The sequence below is a fragment of the Parasteatoda tepidariorum genome, chromosome 7 (assembly GCF_982258835.1).
Source record: "Parasteatoda tepidariorum strain Cologne lab strain chromosome 7, Ptep-v5.0, whole genome shotgun sequence".
NCBI lineage: Eukaryota > Metazoa > Arthropoda > Arachnida > Araneae > Theridiidae > Parasteatoda > Parasteatoda tepidariorum.
The window spans coordinates 76,739,307-76,750,953 of record NC_141761.1 but is presented as its reverse complement, the minus strand read 5'-3'; the positions used below and the strand labels follow the sequence as shown (position 1 = coordinate 76,750,953).

General features: G+C 27.2%; 1 long non-coding RNA gene across 1 annotated transcript; it reads right to left on the bottom strand.

Moving 5' to 3' along the window:
- Positions 1-2,027: 2,027 nt before the first annotated feature.
- Positions 2,028-10,110, bottom strand: LOC147807255 (uncharacterized). Its single transcript, XR_015435584.1, has 2 exons — positions 6,744-10,110; positions 2,028-2,171 (listed from the first exon to the last, which is right to left on the bottom strand). It is a non-coding gene; the product is annotated as an uncharacterized LOC147807255 (long non-coding RNA).
- Positions 10,111-11,647: the final 1,537 nt, after the last annotated feature.

The following is an 11,647-nucleotide window of genomic DNA, read 5'->3' as shown; positions in this document are numbered from 1 at the left end:
AAGGAATAAACAAACATTAAATTTACACTTTACATCGGTTTATTGGAATCAAATAAAACATTTTTTTCCTTTAGAACATTTTCTTCCATTTTTCAAGAGCAAAGCCAGAAAATTCCATATTTTTAGAGCCTAAACTTATGTTTTAACGGGTAATAAGATTAAAAGCAAATACGAAAACCGAAACAAACAGTCAGCAGATGGAAAAATTCCCTATTTTCGAACTTAACGCGATTCCCAACTCTTTTAGACCTTGCTTTCTTCCTCCTTCTTTAAAACTTTTTATTCAAAAAGCATTTAACTTGGAATTGTAAACGAATATCTGAAGGATGGGGATTCTTTTCCTATCTGAGGGAACTTATTTTCAAGCTTCCATTTTTGAAAAAGGTTAGCAACGGACGAAGATTTGGAGTCTTAAAATTCTGATGGTTCGGAAGGCAGATGGATAATACGTCTTTGTACTTTAAGTTTATGACTTCTTTATTTGTAACATTTAATACGCTCCTTTTATAAACACTTTACGGAAACTAAAAGTTACAAAAACTTTTTACAGATTACATACTTTGAGGAGCATGTTAGAGATGGCATTAGGTGGTTTGGCATCTTTTCAGATCATTAGTAAAACAGATATACTTGGAAAAGCATAAGTGTTTAAAAACGTTTCCATTAGTTTAAAGGTTTGTTTTGATTGCACAAGCTTACTCTGAGAAAAAAAAATATGATCAAAACTACCAGAATATGGTAACATTTATCATGTTACTGGGATGTTACTCCCCATGCAGCAGAGATAAGTATTAATTACGTGAAAATAACGTTATAATGCCACAAGGTTAAAAGCAAAAAAACGTTTCCACCGAACGTTTTATTTACGTTTCAAGTGGTAGTCTCGAATCCGTTAAATAAACGTTAAAATTTGGGTTATTTTTAACGCAAAATTGACGCTTTTTTGCCTCTAGTTTGACTATGGTGAATTTTGATACCAATCTTTGACGTTAATTTAACGAAGTTTGTTTCTTTTTTATCGTATTTTTTACGCTATTTTAACTAAGTTTTTAACGTGAATTTTCAGTTTTATAAGATCCGTCTTTTTCACCATGAATATTTACGTGTTTTTAACGCTTATTTTTATTAAAATAACGCACATTTAACGTTATTTTAACCAAAATACAAACGGATTTAATCCGTACAATTTACGTATTATTATCAATATTTTTAACCCTTATTTTGAGTTAGGTGAATTAATAAACTTTTCGCGTAAATTTAACTAAATTAATTTCAATTTTAACGTAATTTTAATTTTTTTTAACTAAGAAGGGAATAAACCATTCCGTATTTTAATGTTTACGCTGCACTAAAAAATATAGCATTTAAACTTTTAATTCTTATCAAACTAAAACTAAAATAACGCAAAACAGCCGATATTAATGCTTTTTTTTAAGAATCCTAGAAAAAGCTTTTTGTTTTTAATCTCATACTTTTTGTAAATTTTTACAATTCAAATTATAACTCAACGAATAAGGAATGCAAATCTTACTACCTCTTCACAGCAACATACTAGTTTATTTACGAAGTTTCATGTCTCTCAGGAATTTTTAAAATTTTTCATGCCTAAAAGTTTGTAATATAAAGAATTGGTAGGAGAAAAAATTACTCAATACTTACATGATTTTCCAAACCCCTATGGAAAAAATATTTTTTTTTTAGTTCAAATTAATAATTAAGAAGTCTAGCTCTCCTTAAATCCATGTTTCCAAATTGCTTGCTTGAAATTATCTACTCTTCTGGAATGCTTTTGGGTTCATTATTTTTTTTTTATTTTTTAGTTTTTAGCTTGAAAAATTTAACTAAAATTTACTTTAACACACACATGAAGTAAAAAAATATATATATTAACCAAATTTACCATTTGATTTGTTTACTTACAAAAATTAAAATTTTTCTAAGTCGTATGTTCGTAAAAATTACAATTTTTAATCCAGATGAGCAGTTAACTTAATAATTTTAAATACAGAAAAAAACATTAAATCAAATAAGATTTATTAAGTTTTATTTATTTTACAACTATCATACAATATACAGATTTACAATTATAACACATCGCCACAGATCTGAAATATATCTATTCATAACTTCTTCCACCCTGCTGTTAGTATCACCTCTTCACTGCAATGTACCTGGAAAACAAATAACTATTTTAGCATATGAAAAAAAAATATGCCGGACAATAATATTAAAATGTTTCAACCAACAGTAGATTTCTAAAACGAAGCAATACTGACTAGATAAAATACAGAGTTAAATAAAATGTAAAAAAAAAAATATTAAAACTGTTTATTATTTTCATGGAATTTCTACTAAATATATATCGATTGAGTACATCCAAATATTTAGATATAAGAAAATCTATTTTACAAATTTTACTCACATATTACACGACAAAATTACATACATATACAGCACAAATCTGAATTAGAATAGTATTTAACAATTTTTTTTATTTTTTATCCTAGCTAAATCTTACATTGAAGCCAACAGCAAGTTATAAACAAAACAAAAAATTATTTTTTGTGTGGCTCGGAGGAGAACTCCTCCAGGCTTTTAGTCTGGTGTTGTCGGCTGCTATGGTAACAAGTAAGGGCACATTTCTAATGGGGGAACAATGGAGAAATAAAGGTGTCAATTGGTTTACCCCCGCTGATCTAAAATCAAGACAAAACTATTCACAAAACACCCCTATTTGAAATGACTTTTTCTCATAACCACAGTACTTGCCACGACTTTCTGTTTATTTACTTATCATCAGAATTTTATTTTCCTCTCTCATTTTTTTCTTGCTCCTTAGCTGCAATTTTCATTCCTCTTCAGAATATTTTGCAAGAACTTTGTAGTTCAGAAACACAATTCCATTAGTTTCAGTTACGTAATTTTTAATTTCTCATTTATTAAAACAGTAAAAATACTATGCCTTTTAACACAAACAGTATCTTTAATATACAAAAGGAGTAATTTTAACAAATTCAGTAATTTATTAAACTATATATTATTTAGTTCAAGTGAAGAATTACATTTTACAATTGCCTCTGTTAAAGCTTTTTTAAACAAAAAATGGTTAATTTAAAAGTTCTTTAATTTCTGGAAAATCACTGCTAAAACTTAACACTTTACTCCAAAATACATTAGAAAGCTGTTTGGAGATTTAGAAATTCATTTCCACAACGGAATTCTTAGTAATGGTGGGGCATTAGCTTCCAGGGTGGGAAAAATAGGTTCTGTGTTCCTTGACCCTAGTGTGTTACTATCAGGTTGCTTGGGGGCAGTAAATACCTTATTTGTTTAAACCACTTTAAAAGGACAGGATAAAAAAATTTAAAAAAAAAATTTACTCACAAAACACAGTTTTTGGAGAAATATTTTAATAAATATTTCTTCGAAAAATGTGATAAAATGAAAGGAACACAATGGTGTTAGTTAATTGTAGCAACATGACAGAATGTTTGGAGTAATGCAGTATAGCAATTTTGGACTATAGAAACAATTCGGAGGAACAGCTTTAAACTTAAAATTGTTTAACAAAATAATAATTTTATTCTTGGAACTAATTAGAAATTATCGTTCTTAATGCTGCATATATATATATGAGCAAAACAAAATTACCAACTTTCCACACCCTTGCAAAAAAATTAAATTAAAAATTTTTTTGAACAAGTATAGAGCAGATATATCAAAAAAAGTTTTAACTTATTTAAAGATGTGAAAACAAATATATATTTTTTTGTCAAACTGTAATTCATATAGTTTGTAGTAGTGATAATTTCCATTGCATGAACTACTTAACTTACGAGATATATAAGTTTTCTGCAATATTAGACATTTAACATAAATTTTACTTAATAGTTTTTGTTAAAATAAAAAGTTTGAACATAAGTATGCTAAATGTATACAGTAAAATGCAAGAAATTATAATAAATTAATGAAGACTAGTCAGGCTAACTCTTTTAGAAAAAAGTAAGCATTTTTTGCAACCTTGATATACACAATGAATCGTGTTTTAAAACATATTAATCATTAATACTTTAACACCAAATAATAAACACAAAAACATTCACTTGGTAAAAATAAGATATTTAGATAAAAGATGTTTTCAAACAGTATGAAATCAAAAATTTTTTCATTTAATGTAAGCATTATAATATAGTGCAGAAGTTATTGAAAAAAAAAACTTTATAAAAATAAAAGTGATTATTAATATTTTTTTATTGTGATGATTATTTACAAAATGCGAAGAAGCAAATAAAGTGTGTGTTTTCCCACCAACAAAATATGAGAATATCACCCATAATGTGATACTATGATACTTTATAAAAATAAAGTATCATAGACAGATATGTCATATAAATAGAAAATATCATAGGTATAGTCATAGATATAAAATCATTGATTAAAGTTAACAATATTGAAAGTTCAATTTCTCATATGCGGAATTGTAGAAAACTGCAGAAGTACACAAATAAATAAATAAATATAAACATATATACAATTGGCTTTTTTAAAAATTGAAACAAGGATAATTTGAAATCTTGTGGCAGAATGTTTTTGAGCTATCTGCGACTAAACTCTCCAGCACTAATATCTAATTGCAAAATACATTTAATACAAACAAACACACATGTTGCTAATTTAAAATGGCAAATACTCTGTGTTAACAAAAAAAAAAAAAATAATACTGATTTTCTTAATTTAGCATGAAATATTTCTTTTTAATATTATGGGTGATATTCTCATATTTTGTTGGTGGGAAAACACACACTTTATTTGCTTCTTCACATTTTGCAAATAATCATAACAATAAAAAAATATTGTATATCATGAAATCCATAGTAGTAATTGCCCCCCTCCCCCCCCCAAAAAAAAAATATATGATGTAATTATGTAAATTGGACTGCTCAAAAGCGTGTTACACTTTGAAATTAGGTTGTAATAAATAATATCGTATAAAAAATATTAGATTTAAAAACTAAGGAGAAATCAACATCTATAACTTCCAAAAATTAGATAGAATTTCAAAAAAATAAATAGATAGCCTTAAAAAAATAGATACTCAAATGCACGATTCGAGTTTTCCATATTGTTTAAATATATCAAGATGGTTAAGAACCAAATGAAAATCAGTATCAATAACTGCCGAAAATATCATCGAAACGTTACGTCGATTTATGATATCAGTGAAAATTGAGTGTGCCAAAAACTGATTATCAAAATGCATGATTCAAATATTGCATGTTCAAATATTTCTGTAAAAAAGAAATGTAATATTTTCTTCTTTTCAAGAGAAAAATCCATAGCTGCAAACCTCTAGTTATAAAAATGCTGATGATAGACAAGAAAAATGCAGAAGGTTCGCAACTGCATACTAATTACTAATAAATTTATTTTTAAAAAAATACTCCCCTTTTTTTTAAAACAAGAAAAGGTAAAAAAAAATTTTAAAAATTTTGACCAGCTACTTGAAGGTACTATATTCATTTATTAATTCTTGATTAAAGGGAAATATATAAAATTTTAAGACACATTAAAATTAGTTTAATTACACTATAATAGTATGCACTATATATAAACTCAATGGAAATTATGGAGAAAGAATTACATCAAAAAAATTTTTTTTTGCAAAGATCCTTTAGTAGCACCTTTTGCTTTAACTAAAAATTCTTTCAAAACAATGTATTTCTTCTTTAGACTTAATTATGAAAAGTTTTTCGAGCAGACTGCTCATCAGACATTGATGAGCAGAATTGAGTCCTAGTTTTTTTACCACAGAAAACAACCTTTCGCATTCAGCATTGCTGTGGGGTATAGTCAATACAGTCTGACTTAAACAAAATACTAGCTATCGGGCGACCGGGTAAAATGCAGAAGATCTTATCTTCTGAGCGTAAAAGCAGAAAAAAATAGCTAAAATAAGTAAATATGCGGATAGCTTCTGCAAAATGCAGAAGGGTTGGCAGCTATGAAAATCTCTATGCAAGAACTATGTAAAATTCTGCAACAATGTCGCCGTGCCGTTGCGATTCTGCCACGGAGATTTGAAATACTAAGCAATTTGTATAAATCTTAATTCCCCGAGAATTTCCAATTGATGTTGTTAATTCCTTTTATAATTCATTTGAATGTTTGGTTTGAGTAGCCTCAGCCTTTAAATGATTCATCATGTATGATCGCTGAAGAATTCATAAAAGCAAAATAGAAGTTTCAGAATTTGTTTAAACTTATCAAAGACTATGAATAAAAAGACTAATTTAATGCAGATAAAGCACATATTTTTTAAGTGTCAGTGAAATAAAACATTGGAACAGCAAATATAGTGGAGGTAAAAACAGTAACAGTTTACCATTCTACTTGATACTAACGGTGAATCTTACACCAGAAACTTTTATTATAAATATAGTGCAAATGCTGATGATTGTGCATCAAATCATTAGGATTCTACAGTACATGTAAAATATATTTACAATATATGATAATTCATTTTAAGAGACAAGTTTTTGAGTACTTTTATTTGTTGTTATTGAAGCATGGGCAGCCTATGTAAACAATTTTTAATTACTATTTTTAATATCAGTAAAAGTTATTTGAAATAATTTTTAACAGTTGATTTGTTCATGTTTATAATTTCAAGAAATTTTTTTTACCCATTTTTAAGTACAAGAAAAAAGGAAACAATTCAAATACAGTTATTTCTTTAGACATACTTAATTCAGGAACCTTCAAATGAGACTTGATGGAGCTTCATACTCAAAGCCAGATCCTTTCCAAAGACCTTCCTCAGAAGTACATCAATAGATTATGAAAAAGAAAATTCATTCAGTTAATATGTTTAAAAACATAGAAATTATTCAAACATATTTTGTTTTGTTTATACGGGCATATTTATTATTCAGAACTAGCGAGGTAAGGAGTAATGGTTTGGCAGAATGTTAGCTAAAAAAATGGTGAAATGCAGAATATATTTCTATAGCAATATTTTTTTTTAAAAAAAATTCATTAATAAATATTTTTTACGAATAAATAAGCTTATTTATAATTGGAAATTACTCCATGCTTATCTATATTAGTGGAATGGGCTAAAGGGAATACAAAAAATTAAACAAGAAATACTTATAAAAAAACTAAAGTTATAAAGTAAAATAGAAAGAAAAAAAAATATCATAATTGTTACAACAAAGCTTCTATGCTAAGAATAATATTTTCTGCAAAGCAGTATCCATAAAGCAACATTAACTAAAATATAATCTATTAGAAATATGTTATTAAAATGCTGTGTTACTAACAAAAACAAAAGATTATATACAAATGTAAAACAGAAAAATCTATTTTAATTCTCAAAATAAAATTTTAAAGCTTTACATCTCAGCTTTCCAATTATCATATTTTCCAGATAAGAATAAAGTCATTAGAAACTTTCTTAATTACTGTGTCATACACTTAATAAAAACAAAGTTTTTTAGAAATGTAAAAAGCTAAGTAAAAACCAAGACAAAAATTGTTTAAAAGAAAAATCTAGCAATAAAAATTTCAATTGAACTTTTTCACCTACAAGGGGTCTGTCTACGTTTTTCTGAGAGGTACCTATTTTGTGAAAATTTAGATATAATTTGTGAAAAATTAAAAACTATATTAAAAAATCAACACAAAAATATGGATTTATCGTTTCTTAAGGAATACGAAAATAAAATTATAAGAAAAAGTATTTTGTGAAACTGTTTTTCCTAAAGTTGATTTTGTGAAGGTACCGCTAAACGGTAGTAAATTCGGCCTAGACAGACCCCTGCCTAGGCATGTTTTTAGAATACAGTAACTATAAAAGAATTAAAAAAGTTTTAAACAGCAATGTAAATTTAAATAAAAGCTTGAATAAGAATAATTCTAAAGATAATTTAATATTGAAAATTAGTGCAATTATTTTCCTTATCGTGTTAGCTGATAAATTTCAAAAACTGTTTCAAAAATAAGAAGAAAAATTTCCAGTAAATGTTCAACTGGGTGATTTTTTATTATTTTTTTTAAAGATATCATGTTGCAAAATAAATAGTCAAAAGACTATTTTGTCCATGTGAGATTTTCTCTTGCAATAGCTTGTTAAGACGATACTTCCACGACATTTTGGCTGAAGAACCATCTGCTATACTCTTGTAAAATTTATACCAATCAAGCGTGTTTAACCCTCGGTTCTTTAAAAAGGTAAAGTTAAAAGAAACTGCCATGAATCACAACTGCTACTACTCAACTGTTTTAAAAATGCAACAACTAATAGTTTTTATACTTTATAAGACAATAGTAGGTAAGTAGATAAGACAGCTCAAATTAATAACAATATGACAGGACTGTTTCACACATAAAACTTGTCTCGTCTTATTTGCTAATAAAAATACCATCTCGTACTGAGTAGGCAAAACAGAAATAAAAATGCCCGTATCATGATCTGCCGGTGAATAATCACTATATCTTCTAAGCAACTTCCATGCAGCAACCAGGAGGAACTAAAAAAAATTAACGGACGGAGATCAACTTGAAGAGTATAACTCGTAGCTACATTTTGCACACCTTTACATATTCTTTTACAAAGTTAGCAGTTGGTATAACTGCTCACAATACAGAAGTAACCCTAATAGGGGATTAAAAGTTTAATGAGTATTTCTATGTTGTTACCTATGGCTAAATATTCATAAACTTCCAGCGATCCACGAAAAATTAAATATCTCAGAATGGGAATAACTCAAAGAATATAAGTTGTAGCAACCCTCAGGAAAACTTCTACTACATACTTCTTTTTAAATTTTTGCAAAGTACAAAATCTTATATTTATTTTTTTTTTTTGCTTCAACATTTTTAGTTGGCACAAACTAGTTCAAATAGGGAAACATCCCCTTTTATTTGATTCATTAAATCAGGGGATAAATGAACAACGGCAGAATAATCGGCACGTGTTGGCAACTTCTGGTATCGGAGAAACTGAAAGAAAGAAAAAAAATCACAGAAAGGGACCAACTCGAAAGATATAACTTGTAACCATCTGGCAAACATTTATGTTTTTTTTGTTTTTTTTTAAACTTCAAGTTTATATCTATTTGGTAGCTTGGCTATAGTAGTTTGTGCGACAGATTAAGATACGGAAATATCCCCTAAAATTAGTGAAACTGAAAAATTTACATTATAAATCTAGCTAAAATTCTTTTCTACTCTGGAAAATTTGTTTATCATCACCTGTGGCAGAATAATCAACAAGTCTTGGTAACTTCCAGTGGCTATCATCACACTGAAAACAAAACATGGGTAGAAACTAAGGGTATATCTTGTAGCCACTACCCCCTGGCAAACCTCTACATGTTTTCTTTTTTAAATGTATGCAAGTTTGAAATCCACAATAGTAGGTACAGTACAACAAATCACAGATGGAAAATATCCCCTCTACTCATATTTTTGTGTGTGAAGTCAACCATGATTAATAACATTTAAGTATTATCTTCAGAATAATGCTTATAATTGTTACTTTTTGTTAATTGTTATTTATTATAGCAACAAAATTTGCCAGGTGAATAAAATAATGCAGCATTAATTTAATAATTTTGATAATTAAAGCTTTAAAACGGAAATTTTTCTTTACATAAGATCGCAACTAGTTTAACTTATTTCAGATTAATATTCCTTCATTAAGCTTAGGTGCCATCAGAATACTTTTAAAATATTCATGATTTTATTAAAAATATCTCAACTGCATAACAATCGTATATAAGGGTCTGTATTTCATCTCTTTACATTTTATGCTCAGTAAATGAGAATCAACAAATTCTCTTGCTTTTTTCCAAAATCGTTACGTTTTGTCATAGTTTGTTAAACTTCGCAAATGATAGGCTTAGAATATTTGTGTTTATTTCAAGCAGAATTAACTACAATAATTTACTTTCTTTGATAGTGAAGCATTATAATGAATTAACATTCTAAATAGTAATAATTAAAGTAAGGAATAAAAGAACTTACCATTGAATTCGGCATATGTAAATACACTATAGAATAGCTATATCACGCGTGCAACAAATGTAAATAAGCGTTGTCTAGTGTAGGGGTAGCAGTCCTTGTGTAGAAATTGTGCCCACGGAAAAGGAGTGAAAAGTTGAAACTCAGTATCATTTAATGCATTTGTAAAACAAAAACTCAAATAAGTGGAAGCAATGTGGAACATTACTTTTGAATCTATATTGTGAATCAATTTATTTCTCGTCTATTTTTGATTTTTCATCTTATTTTTCTTATTATTATTCTAATTAAACCTGGAATAAAATGCTACATTGTAGAATAACTTTCATATAATATTTTTAATAAAGTTAAATAAAACTGTCGAGCATTTTTAAAAAATTATTACTATTTTACATTTTTAAAAAAGTATTACTATTTGTTATGTAGTGTTATTATCATTTCAGAGATATAGTATTTTATTTTAACTAGTATAATATTATTTGAATAGCTTGTACATAAAAAACCCCAATTTTAAAGCTTTTTATAATTTTTATGAATTCATAAAAATTGCTGTTTTATGCTCTGGAAATGTAAAATTTTTATAACAATAATTTATTATAAAAGAAAAACATGGATAAATATTATAAATTAAGATAACTGCTCCGGAAGACATACAAGATTATTTAAAATACGTGATTATTCATTTTAAAACTTTACACTTTTTTGCTTCCTCTAACCAGTAACTTCATTTCCAATCGAAGATTTGATAGTTAGAGGATCGTACTATAGTAATTTAACTAAATGAGACATTAACTATGTTATATTTTAAAACTGTAAAACTAACAATGTACATTGATTTTTTTGTGCATCAGATAGGCTGATCAATGAACCATAAATTGTAGGATTTCTATTTCATCTGAAATGAGAGTAAGAAAGATATTGTAGAATACATTCTACGTTAGGTCTTCCATCAAATCAAAAAGATTTAATCTAACTACATCCACCAATATAAAAGTTTTATCGAATAACATAATATGGGATCAACATGTACATTTATTTATCTCTGGTTAATTTTAATTATTATATCGTGATTACACGTTATTTCTCAAATTTCGTGCTTATTTTTTGTTTTTCTCGCCTGCGTAGGTGAAGATTTTACATACATTAATTGACATGCATAAATGCATGGTCTCATGATTTAGGTATCATTTTTAGTTGTTGGTGATGACCGTGTTAAAAATAATAGTTTGAAAAAATTCCTAAAATATTTATTACATAAAAAAATACACATTTAAATAAAAAGCACATTTTAAATCACGATTTCAATTGAAAAAAAGAAAAAAAAGAGGTAATATAATGGATTTGAAAACTTTATTATAACAAAAAGGGTAAAAAAGGTCGTCGAGTTGTTAACATTCCCCGTGGATCAAGTTATTTTCATATAATATATTAAAAATTTTATATTTAATTTTAGCTGGAAGGATCCATTTTCGTTGAACGTTCCGTTTCCCCTCTTCAGTGTTTTAGATATAAAAAAAAGGAAATTTTTATGAATCTGTTTTTTCGCTTGCTGATATTTGCCTTCCTTTTAAAAGCAATGTATGTATATATTTAAAAGATTTTGTTGAAATTGTATTCCCAG